General features: G+C 34.8%; 1 long non-coding RNA gene across 2 annotated transcripts; it reads right to left on the bottom strand.

Annotated features, from left to right (window-relative positions):
• Nucleotides 1-6,515: 6,515 nt before the first annotated feature.
• On the bottom strand, nucleotides 6,516-10,768 carry LOC135787563 (uncharacterized). Of its 2 annotated transcripts, XR_010547107.2 has the most exons (6): nucleotides 10,428-10,768; nucleotides 10,196-10,216; nucleotides 9,899-9,965; nucleotides 9,635-9,685; nucleotides 8,101-8,271; nucleotides 6,516-7,624 (listed from the first exon to the last, which is right to left on the bottom strand). It is a non-coding gene; the product is annotated as an uncharacterized lncRNA (long non-coding RNA). The 2 variants fall into 2 exon arrangements; XR_010547106.1 differs by lacking the exons at nucleotides 9,899-9,965; nucleotides 10,196-10,216; nucleotides 10,428-10,768 and having other exon boundaries at nucleotides 9,635-9,718.
• Between the last annotated feature and the right edge of the window lie 1,490 nt (nucleotides 10,769-12,258).

The following is a 12,258-nucleotide window of genomic DNA, read 5'->3' as shown; positions in this document are numbered from 1 at the left end:
CTGTATTGTATGTAGTCTCTACGTAGGTCATATAGAGCAGAAATGTCAGAATTGCAAGAAAAGAAAACATATCAAATGAAAGCTAACTCAGCCATAGTCAAATTAACATTTTAAGATTTGTGACTCAAATGTTATTCTGTATTCATATCTCAAAAATCATAGAAAAGAAAGTGTAATAATATTAGCCTAATATTTAACAGGGATTTTACAAAAAATATAACAAATTAGTTTTATATTAATAAAACACAGTCTGCTACACTACATGTATGTTTCTTTATGTGCAGAGAGTCGCTTACTGTATGTTCAGCTCCAAATCCTAAACCATCTGGCAATAACACAAAACAAATCAATGAGCAAATCATTCCTTCAAACTTTTTCTCTCAAATGACAAATGACCCTTATAATGAAACCCCACAGAAGATTGCAGGACAGCTCTATTTGAATAAGTCAAAGAGTATATTTGCTTTATGGAAAATTGCAGACACAATATAACCAACTCCCTCAAGATAGCGGCTATTAATGCGTTTGTTTGCTTTGGAAATTTCCATCTTGGTGCAGTGTGACCCCGAGCGCATGGCCGATTCTTCACCTGCTAATCGCTGATGTCTACTGCTGAAAAGGTAGCAAAAGCGATAGCCCTTTCTGGCAGTCATCCAAACAGCCTGGGGAGATATGGAAGCCTTCCCAAATCCCTTCAACTAAGCACTGAGGGCATCAGAAAGACCAGAAGGCAACTGATGGCTTTTCACCTCAGGTCAAGTCTTCTAGATTTTGAACAGTGGTTGGCAAACTCACCTTAAGGGCAAATAAACACACGTTTCTATTTTAAATTAATATGTTACAAATTTTTTGTTATGAAATGTGTAGAGTGAAAAATTAATTTGTTGTTAGTATGTCTGAAAGCTTTTGTAATGCACCATAGCAACCGAATCTTCAACATTCCTCTAATCTGCCCACCGTTCGTTCTCCCGTTTCTTATCAGTCTGAATAGGGGTGTTATTTGTTGTCCACCCCCCTTTGTGATTCAGACTTGAAGCTGCTGTATAGCCGTTTTTCTGTGTCCGTCTTATCTCTCGCACTCCTCCTTATATAAACAGATCAAGAACAGTTCAGCATTTACCAACACTGATTCACTGGGTCACAGATCTTTCTCTTTTTCCCTTTCTCTCTCTCTCTCTCTCTCTCTCTCTCACACACACACACACACACACACACACACAATATCTATTCAATTATCTATATCTGACAATATATTGGCGACTTTATATTTAAAAATAAATAATGTTTATACCAAATGCTCTGACATACAGCTGTGGAAACAATTAAGAGACCTTTTCAATGGTCCCTTTCAGTTTTTCTAGATTTACTATTTATATGTATGTGCCTAAGTAAAATTATTTTTGTTTCATTCTGTCAACTACGGACAACATTTCTGCCAAATTCTTACTGAAAATTCTGTCTTTATTTGCATTTATTTAGTGAAAATTTAAATGTTAAAAACATGATCAAAATAACAAAAAAAGCTGTGCAATGTTTTCCGATCTTAATATTGCAGAGAAAACTAATTTTAGCTATTATAAAAAACCTGACTTTTATTCATATATTTAATGTGTCTTGTCATGCTCTCAGTGTTTAACATTTGCTGTTGGGTGACTTTTTAACTCCCAAGGTTTGCTTTTGTTGAAATTCAACATACACCAGACTGAAATGATCACAATACATCTAGAAATGATGATTAAAGTCAAAACTTGAGTGGTCTTTTATTTTTTTCCAAGACTGTATATACAATAGTTCTATAAAAAAAGATGTTAAGTATCTAATTTTCGTCAAAACACTGAGTTACTTCACCTGTTTTTGTTCCAAAATTTCCAAACTAAGCCAAAGTAACATAACACAGCATGTTTTGCTAAGCAACGCATTGATTTGCTTAACACAAATATAGACAAGTGAAATGACCCAAACCATGATGTATCCTAGTACTGTCCAATCAGATTAGAGAAATCAAATTAACTGTCACATAAAGTTTATGACACTTAGGGTGGGTTGCACCAACAAGCATTAGGCCTAAATCTGGTTTAAATCAAAGCTTATTTAATTATTTTGTTGCACCAAAGTTTAAACCTGTTTAAAAATAATCAGGGTTACATTTAAACTGTCATTTTGATCCAGGTTTAAATTTTACAGTTAAACTAGATTATCTTTAATCCCGTTGCTCCATTAGTTTAAACTCTGTTTTAAATCTCAATCTCAGTTAGGGATTAACTTTAAATTTGCATATGAGGAGGTTGAATTTTTTTTTTACAATGAAATGTGTGGCTAAATCATCAGAAACAGACCCCGCGAGCGTGGTGCAGTTATTCAAAGATGCGTTTATTATACCGTCTCAACAGATCTTACCCAACTTAAACACTGACGCATTCACTCAACACTAAAAACAGCGTGTTTTGATCAGGCTGTAAATCTGATCTCCTACAAAAGTTATTCACATAAATGGAATTATATCCGCTTTTAGCTAAAAAAATCTGAGAGGTGATAAGAGAACAAATGAAGGTAGGATGAAACGTGTTTTTTTTGTTGTTGTTTGAAAGTGGATGCTGTTCTTTCATTTGATATTATATGTTTATTTAAGGAAGATATTTTTTCTGCAATCCGATACTAAATCTGGGTGGGAACTTTAAAACAAAACGCTGACGGGGAAAGAGTTAAGGATGCTTCCAACCATATTTGATCATCACTTGATCTATATAAATGTTAATGTATAAATTAGATGAATGTTGGTTTATAAAATAAACACCAAAGTCTTAAATCATATTTTCATTGTGTCTTTGCTGCGTCTGTGTTGGTTGGGAACTGCGCTCTGTTTCAGTCACACTTTATTCTGAGGAACTACTTTGTTTGGTGGTAATATTTGTACTTATATAATTACAGCTTATTTGTGTTTTATTTTATAAAATCCCACTAACGTTGAAGTATATGAAGTATATGAAGCATATGAAGTAACCGTTTTATAAAAGCAATAACCCCCACGAAGCAGTGGGGTTACAGTACATTTTATAACAGCTAAGGGGGTTTTAGGCAGTCCGCTTCGCATAGTGCCTTACAACGCCCCTTAGCTGTTATAAAATGCACTGGTAACCCACTGCTTCGCGGGGCTTATTGCTTTATTAACAGCACCGCTGACAGTTACGTATGCTTGTATGCGCTTCTCCTCAGTCATGCACGCTCCAGTCAGAAACTGAAGGGCAGTGAATGAACAGACACACAGCGGCGCTTCATGACAAATGAGTCTGCACATCTTGTTCATTATATATTTCCTGCCACATTGCTCCGTTTTGTTTGTAAAAACTACTTAAATGTACTATATTAACCAGCGGCAGCTCATGACTGCTCAACCAAGGGGTGCTAATTCAAAATAAGTGTTCGGAGTGTCATATGTGTGGTTCCTTTTTTCAAAATATGTGTTCTGCGCCTCAAGAGATCCTGTGTGCCTCCCGTGTTTTGTCAAAATAAGTGCTATGATAAAAGAGACGCTCACGTTCACAAAATACACGCAAGACACTCCCTAAACAATAAACTTTGATTACAAATGAAATTATGCAAGTATCTGGCAAACGCAAGCGTCTCTTTTATCATAAACCCTTTAGACGCGTCTGCAGCAGGCACTTATTTTGACAAGACACATGATGCACAAACGATCACTCGACGCGCAGAACACATCCTTGAAATTACAAACCACACACATGATGGGATGCATACATGTTGTGACGAACTTCGCATCGAGTTCCCTCGAAAAAGGAAGTTACCGACCGCCACTAATTTGAACTAAGGCCAATTATTGGTTTAATTTAAACCCTGTCTGGTAAACCGCCCCAATAGGTTTAAATGCTGTGGTGATACATTTTTTTTTATTTTGCTTTGCAAGTTAAGTAACGCTTACAATATCTTAAATGTGTCTGTTACAAGCCTTTTGAAAAGTATTTTCTCAAGGATGTTATCTTAAAATTAGACTAAAAGAAGTGTGCATGGTATTCTGTATCTAGTCAAAAGACTTTCGATGGCTCTCTACCAGAATATCACTTAATACTGAGTCATTGTGATAATGTCCTGGCGAGAATCCAGTTGTACAATCTTTTGCTGTAGATAAGAATTCCTTTCTAGAATTTTTGTTGGAAACACAAAGTTTAAATATTGCACTTCATCTCAACACATTGTAAAATGAATCTTCTGGAAGTTGCGGATTTAAATGTGTAAAACTTTTCTGTCTTTGATGTCAGAAGTTGAACAACAGGTTAATATTTTCCCAGCATAAAACTATAGTTTGAGTCAGCGTTTGGCTTTTAGCATCTCTTGGCTTTTTAAACAAAAAGTCTTGATAACTATATGTACAATGTGTATTTGAATGTTCAGCAGGACCATATATCTGTCTGCCAATAGGCTTATCAGAGCAGTGGCATTACACAAAGCCAAAGAAAAGAAAATGACATCATTATGATTTCAAGCATTATACTGTTTACATTTAGAGGAGCCTGAGGAGCACCAGTGCTTTTAGGAAAACTGCTAACATTTGAAAAAGGCCACACTGCAACATTTGCAGCTGAAGATACTGCTGTCAAACTATTGTGAATGAGTCAAGACATGCTATTTTTAGCAGTGTTTACCATTGTGTACTTTATAAGCTGTCAGTATCTTTATAAGCTGTCAGTATCTTCATAAGAGCACCATTACTGTATTAACTAATAGTTTTAGTAGTCAGTTCTGTACACGATTCATGGACTTATTAAATTTTTTTTCAGATGTGCTGGGTTCTTTCAACCCACAGTTGAATAAAATAAGGACAAACCCAACTGTTGTTTTAAAGGTAAATCTTAAAGACGCTGACCGTTTTTCTAGTACCTATTACCTTGTAAAATCTAAAGTAAAGTCTTTAGCTACTCCGCACATGCGTTCCCTGTTTGTGCGTGCCCAAGTGTGACTGTAAAAGACTGTGCATTAATCTTAATACTTACTTTATCTTCTTACCTGAGGACCTTATCTGTGCACACCATGATGAATGAGAAGGATTAGGAGAAATTGCTAATGTATTGCTTCCAACCACATATTCTGCCCCGTATGAATCTTAAAGGATTGGGGGAAATAATAGAGGAACAGTTTTTGATATGAGCCTTGGTTCTGTTCTCCAAACAACTCTGTAAAGATTTTCACTAAAGGTCATTAAAACTTGCTGATTAAAATCTGAAGCAATTACATTTGTTTGTGAAGATTAACGTTTTTGGTTTGTGGCATGGAATCCTGCAGCTGTGCCTGCACTTTTCTATAATTTCAGCATCAGCCGTGTAAGATGAGAGATAAGAATCCAGTAAACACCATCAAGTACTGTCACTTTTCATGTAAGATATCAAGTAAACGCAGATGTGATAGTATAGTGCCATGCATATTGTTCACAGCGACCCTATCTCAAAGTGGGTCCATTTAAAGGTCTGGCAAAGTAAAGAGTGAGAAAACATTCCAAGGCAATTGGTTAACCATTTAGGAAAACCGAAAACCAACAGTGCAGGATTCTTTGGAATTCCTTTAGAGGAAAGATAGAAAACTAAGGCCTTGACATCTAAGTACCACAGTTAGGTAATTAGGTGCTGCTAATTTTTCTTGTAAACAGAAAGGGGGGTTGACACATCTGTTGCTGGTTAGGTAGTTAATATCTCGGCAGTTGTGAAAAATAAACACTTTAATCTGAGCTAATCTGAGAGAGATTATTACCCCAGCGCAGGCATTGTCTGACCTGCGAGGGACATGTGGTCTTCAAGATGACAATGTTTTTTTGGAGTTGGGGATTTGGTATTGGGATTTAGTAAATCTCACAATTTTCTAGGCTGTTGTTTCTTTGTAATAGAAAAAAAATGTTGCCCAGCAGGTTTTGCTTTCAAGGCTAAGGAGACACTGAGTTCTTAGTTGTTTTACTTTATGTCAGCCATCTCTCTTAAAGAGATAGTTCACCCAAAAATGAAAATTTGGTCATTAGTCTGCCTTAAGTTCACTGTAAAAAATTTCCTGTAGAATTTACAGTAACTTACTGGCAGCTGGTTGCCAGCAACTTACTGTAAATTAACTTACAGTAAAAATACTGTATACAATTTTACAGTATTATTTAAAATACTGTATACAGTTTTACAGTACTATTTAAAATACTGTATACAGTTTTACAGTACTATTTAAAATACTGTATAGTTTTACAGTACTATTTAAAATACTGTATACAAATTTACAGTACTATTTAAAATACAGTATACATTTTACAGTATTGTTTAACATGCTGTAACTGTATTTACAGTATATTATATTTTCTACTGTAAAATATACAATAATTTTATACTACAATGTATATATTACAATGTGTATTTTACCGTAAAATTTCCTGTGATTCATTTTCCCATTTCTATTTACTACAAAACTGCACAAAATTTAAATGGAGGTGTTAAAACAGCTTTAAGTAAAAACAAAAATAAGCAATGACAACATGTTTTTAAAATTTCTTTTAGTTTTTCAAATACATGAAATCAGATTTTCATATTTTTGCACATTGAACTTTCAGCTTGCATCACAAACTGTTTTTCTAAAACCGGCAATAACATTTACTCATAGATATCATATTACAGAATTTATAATCAAGTCATGCACTAACTCAGTCATAATAACAATGTTCAAATACAAAATACTTTTAGCAAATCTTTTATCCTGTAACACACAAAACATTTACACACACATATCACAGCATCAATTCATGAACAATACATTCAAATCCAGTCATAAGCAATGTCAAAAACTCATACATTCAAAATATTATTCTGAGTAAATTGTAATTTCTTGCAGCAACAGCTTTTTCAAAGCCAATGTAACATTTACTCACCGTTTCATTTCACAGTATTATCAAATAATCTTAGTACAAATTCAGTTATAACTATAGACGGTTTCAGCAGTAACAACATAAACAAACGGCTGTCGCGGTCCGCATGAACTTCCGATAAACTCCGCTAAGAATAAAAAACAACAAAGTTCTTTAAACGCATTTTATTTATATAACAAGCAAAAAAAAACAACACATAGATTAGCTCGGAAACCAAAACATTTGTTATTTTCGACGAGGCATTTGTTCAAGAGATCAGTTTAGCAACTAGTCAGACCATTAAAAAAGCAAGACCGGAAGTAAGGTTCGGATCCAGACGTGTATCACGTGCATCCGATGAAACAGTCTATAAGAATACCGTAATAAAAAAAAACGTAACAAAACCTCTCCTGCGTAGACTTATTTTGCTTTTAGAAGCAACAGTAGTAACATGTATACACTGGAGTTTCATATTACAATATTATAAATCAGTGCATGGACAAATTAACTAAAAGAAACCTTTAAGATAAAAAAGAACTTCACAAACCTCTGGCGAGTTGAGTAGAATGTATTTGCTTTAGTAGCTTAATAGTTTTGCTTAATTCATAAAGTCCTTAATAAAGGTGGATATATACATGATGGTTCAGGCCAGAGTTCTTCCTTTGCACCATCTTCCCACTTCTTTTGCTCACCTGGAACTTAGAGGAGCACTTGCTGTTGTCGGGGCTGATCCTCACAATAAATCTTTACATAAAAAAATAATTCATTAGATCATTTGATGTGTAAGAGAGGGACACTCCACTTTTTAAAAAAATAGTGCCATTCCTAATCGTTGCTATACAATAATATCCTCATATTGCTCAGGCCCACTGTAATTACCACAAAGGACCAGCAGTTGCTAATAGATGACAAGACTTTGCCACTTCCTGAAATCTAAAATCATATATAAAAGCCCTTATGTCCTTCCTAACCTGTATGCACTTTCTTTAGGGGAAAACAAAAGAAGATATTTTGAAGAATGATTGTTACCAAACCACTTTTGTTGATGGGAGTCAACAAACCAACTAAACATGTTTGGTAAACAACATTTTTCAAAATATCTTCTTTTGTGTTCCTCTGAAGAGAGAGCATACAGGTTAGGAAGGACATAAAAGTAAGTAAATGATGAGTCTTTCTTCAATATTTACCAAATGTTATAGCATACTGAAAGATGTACTTACCTCTGAATAAACTCCAAAGTAGTGGCTGCTTCCACTTGGTACTCGATGTTGAGCACGTAGTAGCAACCAAAGTGAACAGCAAAAGCTGAAGAAATGGTAGGTCAATCGCAGGAAAGCGGACTTAGCCTTCAATCGGCAGCATCCATTTTTTGTTTTGTAGATCTGGATCCTCTGAAAATAATTAATTAATAATAGCGTTTGTTATTTGATTTTGGTGTAAGTAACAATATTTAGATGTTAGAGCTTTTCTCAATAATTTGAAATCTACCATTTTAAAGTGATCGTTCATATGTCCCCAAAATTCTTTCATCATTTACTTACCCTTGTATTGTTCTAAGCCTGTAGGAGTTGATTCTGTTGTATTTATTAGTACACAAAAGAAGATATTTTAATAATTGATGGTAAGCACGGTTGATGGTACCCACTGACTTCCATAGTAAGAAAAACAAATACTGTGGAGGTCAAGGGGTATTGTCAACTATTAGATAACCATCATTTATCAAAATATTATCTTCGCTCAAGAAATTTAACTCATGCAGGTTAAGAACAAAACAAGAATAAGTAAATGAGTACAGAATACAATTTGGGGGGGGGGGGTTACCTAAAAAAGGCCAATCATCATTTCATTACTCTTGATATTCAAAACTCAAGAAGAATGCCAAAATTTAAGCATAATGCTTAACATTAACAAAGGATTAAAGGGATAGTTCGGCCAAAAAATGATATTAATCCCATGATTTACTTACCCCCAAGCTGTCCGAGATGCATATGTACATCGTTTTTCAGACAAACACATTTTCAGATGTTTTAGAACTTTCAGTTAATTAAATGTGAAGTTACGGGGTCCACGTTCTTCAAGTCCAAATGTGCGTCCATCCTTCACAAAATAAATCCAAGTGGCTCCAGGATGATAAACAACGGTCTTCTGAGGGTAATTTGCACGGTGTTGTTGTAGAAATATCCATATTTAAAACTTTATTAACGAAAATAACTACCTTCCGGTAGCGCCGCCATCTTAGACTCCTCTGTATTCAGGAGAGAGTATTAGCGTAGTGTACGCACTTTTCTTAGTGACGTATGACAAATTCGGAGGGCGGGGGCACAGAGCAGCAGCAGAGTAATCTCTGTAAGTTGCGTGATCTTGAATGCGGACCCGACTAAGATGGCGGCGCTACCGGAAGGTAGTTATTTTCGTTAATAAAGTTTTAAATATGGATACTTCTACAACAACACCGCGCAGATTACCCTCAGAAGACCTTTGTTTATCATCCTTGAGCCGTTTGGATTATTTTGTGAAGGATGGACGCACTTTTTTTGGACTTCAAGGACGTGGACCCTGTAACTTCACATTTAATTAACTGAAAGATCTAAAACATTTTCTTAAATATCTGAAAATGTGTTTGTCTGGGAAATGATGGACATATGCATCTCAGATAGCTTGGGGGTGAGTAAATCATGGGTTTATTATCATTTTTGGCTGAACTATCCCTTTAATCTTTTTAATGTTCCCAAAGTATGTGTTAAAGAATCTTACCAAGCATGATCAGCTGTGGAGTGGAAGCAAGGGAAAGCGTGGTCTCTGCATCTGCCGTTGTTGTTGTGACACGCACACGCACACACACACACACACACACACACACTTTTTCTTACTGGCAGTTATATCAATTTAATTCAACGACCCATCGTCAATTATTCCTTGTTAGATGTGCATGTTAGAGAGAAACTGAGAGACTGACTTCAAAATAGCCTTAAACACAAAAGCTCAGTTTGTCGCCTAGCATTTCATATGAACACTCACCTGTACCAAACGCAGTCAAACACGAAAAAGAGAACCGTTTATGTTGATATGTCGATGGTGAAATGTTCTAAAAAGGGGAAGAAAATAATTAAATATGATTATTTGCACAGAAAGTTGCGTTTTGTTCAGTCTTAAACGAGTTTCTACCTCAAAGCTCTCTAACTATCTTGTTCACAACAGTCGTGTGAGGTAAATTACCGTCAACTGCGTGTTGTTAAGTGTTTAAAAAAAAGTGTTTCAAATTAATGAACTAAACCAAAAATATTAAATATGGTAAGAAATCACAAGATTACTTACCTTTGCAGATGGTGAAATGTTCTAAAAAGGAAAATAAATATATATGATAATGTGCACCGAAAGTGTTGTTGAGTCTTAAAAAGAGTTTTCACCACAAAGCGCTTTCCCTATCTAGTCACAACAGTCCTAACGTGTGAGGTAAATTACCGTTAACTGCGTGTTGTTTCAAATTATTTAACCAAATAAAAAATTAAATATGTTAAGAAATCACAGGATTACTCATTTTACTTACCAGCTGTTTAACTTGCAACCATTGTCCTGTGCTCTTTTTTTCTTCGGGCGGGGATATCCGTGCCTTTCTGTAAAGTGTCAGGGTTTCGCGCTCATTTTTTTACTGTATTTCGATTTAATGATGGCTGGTCATATGATGAGTGCAAAAGAGCCTGTACCGCCATATGCACACACAAATTAACAGCGTGTAAGGTCCGCGTTGAGTCATGACTCTTCTCAAAAAATAATGTGACATACAAAACTATAACATTGATTCATGATAACATTAAAAACGTTTACTATACGTGTAATAAATAACAGGATAATCTTTTGCAAGTGAGCTGCGGCGGGTTTGTGTACAGGCACGTGATCAGCAGCACAGACGTGATTACATCCAGGGCTGTGTCTCAATTCGTTCCCTATAGCTCCCGAGATGGGGAATCATTATATCGTGTAGTATGCGGGTTCGGCCACTGTCAAGGACCCTCACTTTATATTGGAACACTGTTTCGGTTTCCTGTGTCATGGCTGCTTACACGCGTTGAGAAAATTCACAGCTGGTATTCATCACTCATCAACAACCGGCAAAACCTATCTCTAATTTTTAAACACTTACATTTATAAATTAATTCGAATATACAAAATACTTTAATGAAGATGATTATATTGTGTTTTGATAAATAAATCAGCTCTACTTGCACTAATTTAGTTGTTTGATTGTTTTTAGGACTTTGTTTAAGTCTTCTGAATTTTACTTTACATTTTAAATCAATATATAAATACAATAATATTACATTATTTGTATAAGATAGCTTAATCAGAGAGTTAATCCCCAAAAAACAAATTAGCACCACCTGCGATTAAAATACAGTATTTTTAATTAACTGTAAATTTTACAGTAAATAGAAAATACAGTATTTTACTGGCACAAAGATTACATTTCCCACAATGCAACATCAAAATACAGCAACATACTGTATAACATGCCCTACGGTAAAATACAGTTCATATTACAGTAAAATACAGTGTAATTTACAGAAATCGTTAACAGTGTTGTTACAAGCGTGTATACATTTTGAAGATATTTTGAGCAATGTTTCTAAGTAAACTGTTTTACTTCCATAGTATTTTTGCCCATTATACGCATTACTTAAAATATTTTTCCTTGTGTTTAGCAAAACAAAATTTATACAGGTTTGGAACGACTGTAAATTCATATAAAAAAATAAAAATGTACACATAACTGCTTTGTGAAGTACGAACAGTGCTAAACAACAAAATGTATTTATCAATTTGAACAATTTTCATATTGTATCATTGACTGCCTTCATGTGTTCTCCATTAAATCTCCTTTAAATCGCAAATGAGATTTTTTTTGTTTTCTTTCTTGTGTTGGTTATAAGAATAACTGTGTTCTTCTGACGTATTTAATGCAGTACAGAACATGCTGTAACAAATTTTACAGCTTTCACAGATCAGTCTGTTACTTTCTTATACTGAGTGAAAAATGGATATGTGGAACACTATTGATTCAAAACTGTGTGGAGTACAACAAACGTTCAATAAAACTACTAATGTTCATAAATGCTAATCTTATTTCTTTGTGTTATACACAGCTGCAAAAATGAATTCACAGTGCAATGGAGATTTATAAAACTAGTCACAAAGAATTGAAATCTGGCACTTGTAGAGCATGCGAAAATATTCCTTAGTCATATTCCAAACAAAACATGTGTTTGATGTTTTGTTCAGAAGTCGTGTTGCTGGGTAATATGTTTGCTAGAGATTTTCCCTCCTTCATTAGAAAATAAATTCATTTCAACTTGAAGAAAGGAATGTGGTGGGTGCTTACA

The sequence above is a fragment of the Paramisgurnus dabryanus genome, chromosome 20, assembly GCF_030506205.2.
Source record: "Paramisgurnus dabryanus chromosome 20, PD_genome_1.1, whole genome shotgun sequence".
NCBI lineage: Eukaryota > Metazoa > Chordata > Actinopteri > Cypriniformes > Cobitidae > Paramisgurnus > Paramisgurnus dabryanus.
This window is presented reverse-complemented; position numbering and strand designations above follow the sequence as displayed.